Consider the following 13,460-nt stretch of genomic DNA (forward strand, 5'->3'; position numbering starts at 1 on the left):
GTCATAGAAATTGACAAAAATGCCCTCGATATTATATCAAAAAAATTACATTTCTTCTTTTCTCATTTTCTTCGTTTGTTCCGTCAAGAGGAGAGATGGGAGATAAACAACCAAACCCGATTTCCATCATCGCCCTCATCTGATATCTCCTTCATCTTCAACTGATATTCTCCTTCATCACCTCATCTCATCTTTTGATCTGTTTCATATCATCTAAAAGCTTCCTTTTGAATCATCATCATCTTCAGGTATAATATCCTGGTTAGTGCTACCAAATCATCAGGTATAATTCTTCATCATCATTGTTATTGTAATTGCTAATAATTTTGTTTTTCTTTTTCTGCTATCTCAGATTAGGGTTCTTCGTTTTCATTTTAATTTTTTTTATTAGGGTTTGTTCTGCTATATTGAATTAGGGATTGAGTATGTTAATTGTAGGTTCTTCTGGTGATAGATCTTGGGTTCTATCAATTAATTTTTCTGGCGTTTCTACTGAATCTTGGGTTCTTGTTTACTGATTTCTCTCTGAAGTGATAGATCTTTTCTGGGTTTCTTATGGTTTCTGTAATTACGTAGTTTGAAGGAGCTCAAATGAATCAGGGGATATAAACCTCTAAACAAAACGTCGCACCAAGTGTTCGATAAAATACATGACTGAAAAAAGAAAAAAAAAAGGGTAAAAGATCTTATTGCATTGTTTTCACATTTCAGTAATGGAATGAACGATTTATGTTTGGATTTAGATTTAATTTGATCATTTAGACACGGGTCTACAAATGACTAATAAATGAGTGATTTCTTTGGTTTTTTATAATATTTCATAGTTTTATTTGATCATTGTATATAAAAATTCTTCTTTTCTTTTTAACTGTTTTAATTGGTTTGTGTTGGTTTAAAGAGGTTTATGTACTGTGTACTAGAGTATTTATGAACGTATGTGATAGCACCATCTAATGTGCAACGCGGCTTTTGATGCAGAGACCTCGACATTAGTTTGAAAAAATGATGATGTGCTAGCGCCATCTAAGCCTTTTACCTGCTATGTGTTTTCTCTTATTGTACTCTTCTCTTTTTGGAAAACATTTGCTTATACAAATGCTGTTTGGTTGCATTGTAGGGCTAGTTCGCATATAACCTTATACATTATCTCAGTAGGCAGACATTTGTTTCCATCACTGGATCCTAAAGCAGGTATTTTTTTCTCGGCCTTTCTCCCGTTACATATAAAATAACAATGTAGATTTTTTGAAGTCAAGTTAATCTTTCATCCATAATGAGGACAACAATGCTGATTGCAAAAAAAAAGAAAGATACTCTGTTTACTTTCTCAGTAGTAAGGGGTCTTCTAGTATTTTCACCTGCGATGCGGATGGGTTTATGTATTTTTCTTTATTAGTTATCGGCTCTGTTTCTAGATTGCATTTTCCACCAGTATTCCATTTCCCTCCTCTGTAAATTAGAGCAAAAAAATATATGTTTTAGATGACATATATCATTCTCACCCCAGGAGAAAGATAAGGTTGTGGTACTTACTCGTAATGACTAAGCGAAAATCCTCTGAAAACAACTTGTGTTTTGGTGGAATCAATGTTGTTGTCAATCCATCTTCTCCAACTCATAAGAGCTCTTCTGTATGCTCTATTTATATCCAGTTTCGGGTATAAGTAATCGCCTTCTTGAAAATAGTTAACTCTGCAATTCGAAATCGATCTAATTAATACTATAGTTATGAGGCAAAAAGCTTACAACACCGTAGAAACCCTTGAAGAAACCCTCGTACCGGATAATCGAACCGGCGGTCTTGAAGGATGATATCTGAGTGTTTGATGATGAAATCTGTTGTCTGGTTTTTAATACTACTACTGGGTAAAGAATAAATGAAACCCCAGAGAATAATCCTGCTCCTAGTATGAAGAACTTTGATTTATCTAACATATCCCAGTTTATGTTTGTTGGTATGTGGATTTTTCCTGAATCTTGTTCTTCTGCTCTTCTTAAACTCATTTTTGTGTGTAGATCTATGTTAATAAGTAACTAAAATGTTGTTTTGAATCAAAAATTTTGAAAACCCACTTCTGGGAAGATCTGAAAAGTGTATTGGAAGATTAATATGAGATGATTAGATGTTGAGATTGATTCTGAAAAGTGTATTGGAAGATTAATATGAGATGATTAGATGTTAACCCAGCTATAACTAAAAGACATAAACGTCTCAGAGAAGGTGCTTTTAAAGGTGCCCTTGGTGCATTGGATGGCACTCTAATTAGTGCGAGCATTTCAGTCGAGAAGCAAACACCGTATAGAGGAAGGGGAAGAGGAGAATGTTCCCAAAACGTGCTTGCGATATGTGATTGGGATATGTACTTTTTATATGTAGTGGTTGGATGGGAAGGAACTGCCCATGACTCGAGAGTGTTGACCGAAGCAGTGCGTGATCCATCTTTCAAGTTTCCTTTACCTCCACCAGGTAATATCTCTATTTTAAGTCCCATTTTTCTGTTATTGTGTGATGATTTGTTACTTCTGTTAGTAAGGGGTCTTAGAAACTAATACAGGTAATAATTAGAAATTGCAATAGACATGCAACTATAGAAACTATAAATAAGGTTGTATTTTTGGTTCAGTAGTAACAAATGCTTACTGCATTTCTTGTTTACTTTGTTTGGTTGCAATTAAATATCCTTGTTTTGTTTGTTGCTTGCTTGCATCTATCACCACCTCTGAAATATCTGACTTGTTTTTTTTTTCTTTATCTCACTCACTAACCTCAGTCGTCCTCTCTACTGCTTTTAGCAGAGCACAGATGTCTGCAAGGAAGCAGGTATGTTTTGTCAGCAGAAGTGCAGCACTCTCTTTTGGGTACTGTTCACTTTATGTCAAACACATGCATGCCCACTTAACCCTATTCTCTCTTTTGTACCATTACCAATCTCTATTGTACTTTTGTAGGCAGTAATTGAATAACTTCAGACTAGTGGCAATTCCCTTTGGTATTTGTTTATGAATTACAGTTACCCTTCCAAATATTTACAGTGTGTTTTCAGTTTACATATTTCATCAGCTGTAGGTTTTTAGGTTGTTCTAGTTTACTTATTTTTAACTGTAGTTGTAGAGTTCTTGCTTCTTGCAGATAACTTGTTCTCTTACTGGTTCAAGTGAAGTCTTTTGAGTATATTGTGTTATAGTTTATCTTAGAGATGGATGAGAAACATGATTATGATAATATTCAACAGCGTACTCTTTACATTGATGATAATATGTTTTCGTTGTACACTTACATGCAAATACTATCTATGTGATGCTGCGTACTCTCACACGAAGGGGTTTATGTGTCCGTATCGCAACATAAGGTATTGGATTGGTGATTACCGAAGAGTACCTCCAACGGTAAAGGAAGAGAAATTCAATCAAGCCCATGCTCGATTGAGGAATGTGATTGAGAGAACATTCGGGGTATTGAAAGTAAGATTTCCTGTTTTAAGTAAAATGCCTTCTTACTCATTTGAGACACAAAGAGATATCGTCATTGCTTGCATGTCTATACATAACTTTCTACGTCGTAATGCATTGGACGATTGCCTATTTAAAGAATATGAGAATGAGACATTTGATATGAATGAGACACAGGTGGAATCGGAAACGGAAGAAAATGGACCTTGTCTGTTTGGAAGACAAGAGCAGATATATATGAACAACTTACGTGATGAGATAGCTAGTCTCCTTTAGATTTGTTGCTTCTTTTATGTTTGTAGGAATGAAATCTTTAGATTTTATTGTTTTGTAATGTTTAATTCCATCAAAAGAAATAAGTTGTTTAGAATGGAATGGAACAATTTGTGATGTTTCATTAGTGATAGATATTATGGTTTGAAATGTGCATAAGGGCAATTTATGTCCAAAAAAATCCAGTCAGTTGAGTCAGGTCTGACTCACAAAACAAACATATTTACTGACTCAGACCTTAGTGAGTCAGATCCAGATGAGTCAGGTGATTTGACTCAGATCCAGACGACTCAGATCCAGATGACTCAGATGACTCAGCTGCAAACAAACAAGGTGTTACTTACCCCTAACGTAACTCTAACAAAGGCATGAACGAGTTAGATAAAAGTACAATACTGCACTTCCAAATCAAGATCATGTGTATCTAGAAGAACTTCAGTGTTCATATAATACGAGCCAAACCATCCAAAATTTCAATGTTCCAATGTGTTTCATTTAGGAATTCCATGAATCCATACGATCCAAATTTCTGAGATCCTCAAATATCAAATAAAATAGAGACTTGTGGTCTCCTCATAAGAGGGTACGTATATGAGGATGTCTGGACCATATTGAAGCTTAAGAATTTCAAGATTCCGATAAGCTCATGGTAATCAAAAATCTATCAGCTGCATTCACGGCCAGTTTCATATATCCACTAACTAAACATATAATTCCAACATTAGTCTTTCTCAGGCTTTCAGATCAAATCAAAAATATCAGTAGTTAACCAGGTGGTACAAAGATCATGCAAAGCCAAGTAGAATGTCTACCCACCACGAATATACTATCATACCATATTAAACGGAACTTACTTACCAATTTCAATTTCAATTTCAAAGTTTCCAAGTCTGAAAATGATAGTAAACAGCTCCAATTCCTCTCTGGCCCTGGATCCGGTATCACGAGGATCTCGGCATCCAAGATCGAAAGATTTCAAACTTGAGTTGTAAGAAGGATAACGAAATTTTACGAATCCATTATCTGAGTTTTTGATAGAAAATTTGAGATCCCATCTGAACTAGAAAATGTCCTAAGTCTCCTGACGGCTGAACAAAGATAGGGTTACTTATACTTTTAGTTTTAGGGTATAAAGAAGATCCAACGGTCAGATTTGTTTGAGAAAATACCGTTTACTTTTATGTTTCACGCCTTGTTTGGGCCGATATAACCGTTTTATCACTTTCCTGAATGATGATGATTTCTTTACTGCTAATTTGAACACTTTCCTAAATGCGGATTTCCCTACTTAAGTGCTTCCAGAAGTTACTCTTTCCTAGAATTGTGTACCCAGAGCCGGGGCATCATAATTCTCAGCAAAAAATTTCTTTCTTTTATAAGAAACATGAACACATTTAACATTTTCTTTATTAGATGGAGAAAAGCTTCTCATTGCAAGAAACTGAACAGCTTCAATGCCGGAAAAACTTATTGAACTAGAGGAGGAATTAAATGATAAGAGACTATCTGGAAGACATTCTTCAGCTTCCGAAGAATGGTCAAGAGCAAACGGCCTTCGCCTTTGCCGGACAGATATCCAAGGATCAGAATATGGTTGATGTTTATGAACGTCTTGACCATTTCTGTGAATCGATTATGATACATTTGGTAAAACAGGGATTTCCCCAGTGACATCAATGAAGCAACAACAAGTTTGATATATGCTTCTGCAAAATGTGGTGGTGATCTGCCTGAGTTTCCCTAAACTAAGTAGTTTGGGGACCAATATGGAAACATGTTAATTCTAGTGAACATTCGGTTAATTCAAAAGCTTTCAGAAATAGCTTGAAAAAATTGCCTTGCAATGGATCCAAACTGATATTAGGTGTCGGCATAATCGAAAATAGAACCAAAGGAGTTTTTTATTCGAATATACTAACGAAATTTCTCTAGAGGAACTTCAACTTTCAACCTGAGCAGCGTGATAGCACCAGTTCTTCTTTTTCTTGCTGCAGGCATATCCATCCAAACCTGCCGCAGTAGATGATTTAGTGGCCAAATTCGCAGCCATCAAGAGACAACATTCGAGAAGTAGTAGCAGTTCCTCCTGTTCTTGCAGCAGCCGTCCAAAACTTCCCGAGTACAATGATATAGTGGCCAAATTTGTAGCTATCATGAGAACTTTAAGGAAGTATGCAGGGAAACTGAAATGCTGTAAAGAGTCTTCTCATTTTCATTATGTTGTAAAGTCAAATGTTGTAAGACTCGTAAGAGTCTTGTCAAACACTCAGGAAGTATGCAGGGAAACTGAAATGTTGTAAACTTATAAGAGTCTTGTCATTTCATCATGTTGTAAACTCAAATGTTGTGAACTGTCAAAAATTACAAATAAGCCTTGTTTAAACGCTCGATGGATGAATTGCTGTAAAGCACCATTGTATAACATCACAAAAGGAATTAATAAGAGAAGACAATAACACAGGTGGAAACTAACACAACTCTTAATTGCTCCAACTACCAAAAATCATAACTGGGTACGCAAGGAGTTTCATGGAGAGTCGTTTCTAAAGGGGTTAAACGTCGACCATGTGAGAACCAACCTTCACTCTAACGTAGTGGAACTTAACTTTAAAGGTGAGAACCAACCTACACAGAACATGCATTCAGTTGTAAATATCTTATGCAATAACCAATAGGTCAAGAGGATGATCAAAGAAAAAAATGTTTGTGCAATATAATACAAGTTACATATGAAAGTCACTCACCATAATACTGACATTCGGATCTGGCCTAATTTAAGAGTAATATTATCACGATGCATTCATGTTTTTTCATATTCGTGGCTGGCTCATAACTTTTCCTACGTCCTTGGAATGACCTCATTTTCTTTTGCGCTATCTTCGTATTCCCCAAGGACCTCATTTTCTTCGGCGCCACTTCGTATTCCAATTCTCTATAAGATGGTGAGAAGAAATCATGTATTTGAACGAGTTCCATTTGGTCATTGACCCTTCTCCATTAGTAGACTTCACTTCCTTAACATTTTGGCAGTCATTTCCATTTTTTTTTGTTGACTCATCCTAGAAAAGGCTGCAAAATAGAAAACAAATGTAATACAAAGTAATATTTAAGAATATAATAGCTATTATAAGCATGTGTTTATACTCAAACATGTATATTACGCACTCTACAAGGTGGACGGCTACGATGACCAAGTCGAAGATATATGGTATGAAAGCAAAGAAGGCGTAATGCAAGCTTTGCTGGCTAGTTGGGATACTCCTAATGCTAGTCTAGCTTAGCATATACAGAAAACCAAATTGCATGATACTACTATTTCTAGCTATTCTAGTAGAGACATGTATCCTAAACTTTAAATTTGTGAGTGTTCTGTGAAGGTTTTGAAACTGAAATGATGATTGTTGATACATGAAAAAATAACCCCTTAACGAATTGGGGGTGCCTCTAAGAATAGAGGTGAGCTTGAGTCAAGGTATGGGGACTTGGGGACTAAGCCCAAGTCCAAGTAGGAAATACCCATGAAGATGGAAGGACAAGGGAGGAATTAACGAAGAAGAGAAAGGTTATGTTAGAGAATGGCATTAAGGGTAATTAAGATGAGTTAGGACATGTGTCATGATGTAGTAAAAAGAAGGGCTTTTAGGAAAGGCTATAAAAGAAAGGACAAGGTATAATGGAAAGACAACTATCTCTCCTACCAATTTTGGAATAGTGAGGTCATTTGGTGTGAGCTAGGACGGGTAGAACCAGAATCAAATTCACCCTTTAACATTTGGAGACCACACCCGGAGGCTCGTGCCTAGCTCACCATGACACACCCAGGAGGCGCTAGCTCAGACACGATAGAGAATCTAAACATCCCTCCACTCAACCCTGAAGGCGAGAGAGTAGGAATAGTAACAGACCCGATCACACAAGTAAGAAAGCCAGGAGCTACTCGTGAAGAGGAAAAATAGCAGGAAACTGAGGAGGAGGCACCTACCCATCCCTCTCTCAAAGAAATGCAAAAGGATCTAGAAGACCACATACGCAGGGAGCAGGAACTAAGAAAGCTTATGAAAGCAGCCAAAGCGGCGAAAAGCGCCAAAGAAATAGCGGAGAATGCAGAGGAAAAAGAGGAGGAACATGTAGCTATGAAACAGGAGGCGATGGCAAGATACTTAGAGATGAATTACATAGTCGTAAAACAAGACAACTAAAACTTCATGGCGAGTCCCTATACCCCCGAAATCACATAGTATCAGTATCCAGAGGATTACACATCACCGAAGTTTAAAGTCTACAATGGATAGGGTAACGCGAGGGAACACCTCAGCCGGTTCCTATATGCTATGAATGATCGTGCAACCGATGGGAAACTGTGCCTTAGAGAGTTTCCAAAGTCGTTAACTGACACAACATTCTCGTGGTACGATAACCTAAATCCAGGGAGCGTCACCTCCTGGACGACCATGTCCATGCTCTTTCTTAGAAAATTCTATTCAGCAAAAAGGAAAGTCACGACCATCGACTTGAGCAAATGTAACCAGCGCCCAGGTGAGGAAATAGGAAAGTATATTGGCAGATTCCGCCTCCTCACTTTGGATTGCCACGAAGACGTCAAGGAGGAAGCTCTAGTGGATATTTGTGTACGAGGAATGACCCCATCTTTCAAGAAAAGTCTGGTCAATTTTCGCTTTCCCACATTCTTAGAATTAGAAGAAGCATCCGCAAGAATCGCTGATTGCATCGAAGAACCAAACTCAAACTACATCTGGCGGAACTCGGTCAACACCGTATGAACCGTACCCAGGTACACTCGTGCAAATAATAACTGAGAGGGTTGGGGAACACATGCGCTTCCACCACCCTTTCCCTGCAACAAGTAACAGATCGTAGGATTATTAGAACAATGGGTAGCAAATAAAGAAGTTCAACTGCCCCCAACAAAGATGGATCCGAGCACTATTGACACAAACGATGCTAGATATTGCCACTTCCACCATAGGGTACAACACCCCACATTTGGCTGCTTTAACCTTTGAAGAATGTTCCAGAAAAGATTGGAAATAGGCGAGATTGAGATGGGAAACCCGGAGGGTGGTAAGGCGATCCAAAACCAAGTTATGATGCTCAGCCATAACCCAAGCGGAGATGACTCGAATCCGTGGGATGATGACGAAGGGGAAGCATGCGCGGTTGAAGTAGAGAACCCCGCATTTGCAAACACAAACAGCGTGGCTAGACAGTTCGCTAAAACGGTACTAGATCAACAGTTTTTCGATTCGCTTGGCTGTAGCGAGGATCAGGTCAAAGAAGCGTCTAAGGCTATAACAGCCATAGCAGCAGGGAGGCCTTGCGGTCTCCTTCCCAAGGAAGCAATCGTATTCACAAACGAAGACATTTGTTACCCGGGGAAGCACCTCAGATCTCTATACCTCACAACGCATATCAACAGGAAGCCACTGAAGAGAGCTTTTATCGATAGAGGCGCGTCTTTGAGCCTAATTTCGGTACACACACTAGAAGTTCTAGGATTGAAACGGTCTGAGATCAGAATGCGGATTACAGCGCCATGCACAGACATCCATTGGGATTTTCAACATGGTCATGAAGGTCGGCCCCATCCGAGGACCTACGCCATTTTCTGTACTAGAAGACGATACTACGTTCCATGTGTTGTTGGGGCGAGGCTGGATGCTCAACCGTAAGGTAGTTGCGTCGACATACCACCAATGCGCAAAAACCAACATTTGAGGCAAACAATACTGAATCCCCGCCACAAGCAACCCCTTCGATCCATTGGAAGCATATATGGCGGATGCAATTTTCTACGACGTACCAAAAGAAGAGGATGAGATGCCCGAAGTGCAGATTACCCCGTTACCAAAATGGGGAGAAGAGGAGAAACCGAAGTCGGTAAAGTCTGTGTTTAGCCCTTCCAGACTAGTATTCCCGATGGAGAGGAAGAGAAAACAAGAAGAGCATCCCAGTTTTCAATGCTTTTCCAAGCCAGATAGGGGGCATTATACCGCTTATAGCAATTACTCGAGGGAACACCCGCAGAGGAATCAGATCATGCTGATACAACAATGACGGAAGTGGAGGTTCCCGATGAAAACGTAGAACAGGGCCTGTCGGAACTCCCTTATAACACAATTGACGACGATGAGCTACGAGACTAGCTGGTAGAGGCTACCGTCAAGACCACCGCAGAGCAAACACCGTAGGACCTCACTCTGGATGGGACAGAAGAAGTCAACATAGGGACACAAGAAGATGAGCGCCTTATCACAATAAGCAAGAGACTAGATGAAAGAGAGAGGGAAGCTCTGATCGCTCTACTAAAGGATTACAAGGATGTTTTTTGCATACGACTATGACGAAATGCCAGGTCTAGATATCAACCTAGTGGTACACAATCTTGGAGTCTCACCAGAGTTCAAGCCCGTCAAACAAAGGAGCCGAGAGTTCCCTAGAGCTACGACACTCGCTATAAAAGAAGAAGTGGAACGATTGATTAAAGCCAAGTTTATTAAGCCTATACAACACCCCACCTGGATAGCTAACACCATACCCGTCACAAAAAAGAATAGAAAAGTCAGATGTTGCGTAGACTATAGGGACCTGAACCGACCATGTCCGAAGGACGATTTCCCGCTTCCGAATATTGATATGACGCTAGATGCAACAGGAGGGAAGGGGAGATATTCTTTCATGGATGGATTCAGCGGATATAACCAAATAAAGATGGATCCATCAGACGCTAGAAAGACCGCCTTCCAAACTCTATATGGCGACTTTTATTATGTGGAAATGCCGTTCGGCCTAAAGAATGCTGGCACCACATACCAACGCGCCATGACGTCCATATTTCATGACTTGCTGCACCAGATGGTAGAAGTATATGTCGACGACATCGTAGTCAATACGCAAGTGATCGAAGATCATACCTCCCACCTAAAGACAGCTTTTGAAAGATGTAGAAAGTTCAAGCTTAAAATGAACCTCCTTAAGCGCGCTTTTGGAGTAACGTCGGGGAAGTTCTTAGGCTTCGTGGTGCCTAATGAAGGAATTCGAGTGGATCCAAGCAAAGTTGAAGCGATCATGACGATGACACCGCCATTTAACACAAAATAATTGCAAGATTTCATAGGACGAATATCGTACATAAGGCGCTTCGTGCCTGGTCTGGCGCAGTTGATGACGGTGTTACTACCGCTACTAAAGAAAGATATCCCTTTCGTGTGGGGAGAAGCTCAGTGTGTCGTGTTCGAAAAAATAAAACAATGCATTGTGAGCCCCAAAATTCTGAGGCCTCCTGTGCAGGGGGTCCCCCTCTACCTTTACACGGTGTTCACTGGTTCGGAAATAGGCGCAGTCCTGGCACAAGATATGGGGGAAACAAGCTATCACCCATCTACTACGTCAGTCGAGTCCTACGGGCGCAGAGTTGAGGTACCCACGCGTAGAACAAGCGTGCCTAGCCTTTATATACGCCACGCAAAAGGTACGACCTTATCTTTTGGTGCATGAAACTATCGTGGTGGCGGCAGCGAACTCCATAGCCTACTTGGCCTCCAAGCCCATCCTGACGGGGAGAAACGCCCGTTGGTTGCTACAATTGTCGGAATTCGAACTTAAGTATCAACGACCAAACGCAGTGCGAGGGCAAGCAATAACTGATATTATAGCTATGTTTCCAAAGGATGATGAAGTACATGAGTATTTACCCGGGGAAGTAGCGGATGCAGACGCTGATAAAACTTGGACAATGTTCTTTGATGGGTCATCATATGGCACAGTCGGTGGAGCTGGAGTGGTGTTCGAGGCACCACGAGGGGAGTTGCTCTCATACTCATTTAAACTGGACCTCCACTGTAGCAACAACGCCGCTGAATACGAGCCGTTGGGACTCCGAATGGCGAAATAGCTTAACCTAGGAAGCATATAAGTTAAGGGATATTCGAGACATGTAACGAATCAAGTAAACGGTGATTTCCATATCAAGGAGCCACACCTAGCACCCTATCGGGCGGAAGCTCAAAGATTGATGAACCAAACTGGATCAACTCTGGATCATACCGGTAGAGGCGGAAATAAGCACGCGTACGCCCTAGCAACCCTGGAAAGCAAAGTACCATTGAACGACAAGGAAGAGGGCACAGTCACGATAAGAAGAAAGGAGCTCCCTAGTACTTGAAAAGAGACCTTTCTTTCGAGGAAGTGGATGATTGGAGACGGGTATATATTGAAGACCTAACCTGAATGGACGGAGGACGAGTAATACCCTTTCAAGCTTTGAAGCAATTTGTAATGATCCAGGGAGCCTTGTATTACAGAGCAGCCGGGGGGTCCCTTGCGAGATGCGTAAATAAAAGAGAAGCTGAAAAGTTACTTCAAGAACTACACGCGGAAACATGCGGGAAAACTGGCACCATCCATCTTTATAAAAGACTCCAAAGGATGGGTGTGTACTGGCCAAGTATGTCATCTCAAGCATCACCGCTCTAGGACAACTGCGCTGACTGTCAAGCACCACCCCAACTAGCATAGGTCTGCACTGTTGAAGAAATAGATTGGAGGCGATCCTATGTCGATTTCATCCGACACAAGAGGTTACCAAGTGACAGGAAGGCATCTCTCAAGATCCAAAAGAAAGCGGTATGTTTCTTCATACACCAGGGTATCCTCTATCGCAGAAGTTACGACAATGCCGCACTGCGATGTTTATTGGAACAAGAAGCAGTAGAAGTAATGACTCGGTCCCACGATGCCGAACACCAATGGAGGGGGAAATTGTTCCTACAACTTTATGTGAGAGGCTTCTATTGGCCAACTATGGAGAGCGACATCGCGGAACACGTCCGGAAATGCCTACACTGCCAGACACATGGAAACCTGATCCAAGTTCCGCATACCTTACTGCACAGTATAGTGACACCTTGGCCATTTCATAGCTGGGGACTTGACCTCATAGGGACGATCAACCCGCTGTCCTCGAAGCGTCATAAATACATAATAACGGCCACATAATACGCCTCCAAGTGGGTCGAAGCGATACCCCTCAAAGATTACGCCGGTGCTACAATAGTTGCGTTCATCAAAGAACATATCATTTACAGATTCGGTACACCCATGATAATAAGAGAAGACAATGCAAAATCGTTCGTAAACAAGGATGTGATCGACCTGCTCCGCCAATACAATATAAGGCTCCACACATCGACTCCCTACTACCCTAAAGGGAACAGACATGCGGAGGCAACAAATAAAACACTCATCCGCATCCTTAGTAGAACAGTGCACGATCATCATAGATAATGGCATGAACAATTGCCAGTGGCCCTGTGGGCGTACAGGATTTCAAAACATAGTTCCCTATTCATTCGTTTATGGAGAAGACGCGATCTTTCCTGCAGAAATAGCAATCCCATCTGCGAGGGTAGCAATGTCTAGCCACACCACGCCCGATGAAATAAGTCGCTTCGCCCATCTAGATACGATAGAGGAAAGGAGAGCGCGAGCAGAAAGATTCGTGGAAGCTTACAGAAAGCGCGCGGCTAACTATTATAAACAGAGCGTAAAAGAAAGAATATTCAAGGTGAACGAATTGGTTTTGAAAATCACGCCACACGTACAAAGAAATACCAGTGCTGGAAATTTTGTCGCGAACTGGGAAGGCCCGTTTCTGATAAGGAAGGTAGCAAAAAGCGGATACTATAAGCTTAGATGTATGAATGAAACCAAAGTCAAGA

The sequence above is a fragment of the Papaver somniferum genome, unplaced genomic scaffold, assembly GCF_003573695.1.
Source record: "Papaver somniferum cultivar HN1 unplaced genomic scaffold, ASM357369v1 unplaced-scaffold_131, whole genome shotgun sequence".
In the NCBI taxonomy this organism is placed as follows: domain Eukaryota; kingdom Viridiplantae; phylum Streptophyta; class Magnoliopsida; order Ranunculales; family Papaveraceae; genus Papaver; species Papaver somniferum.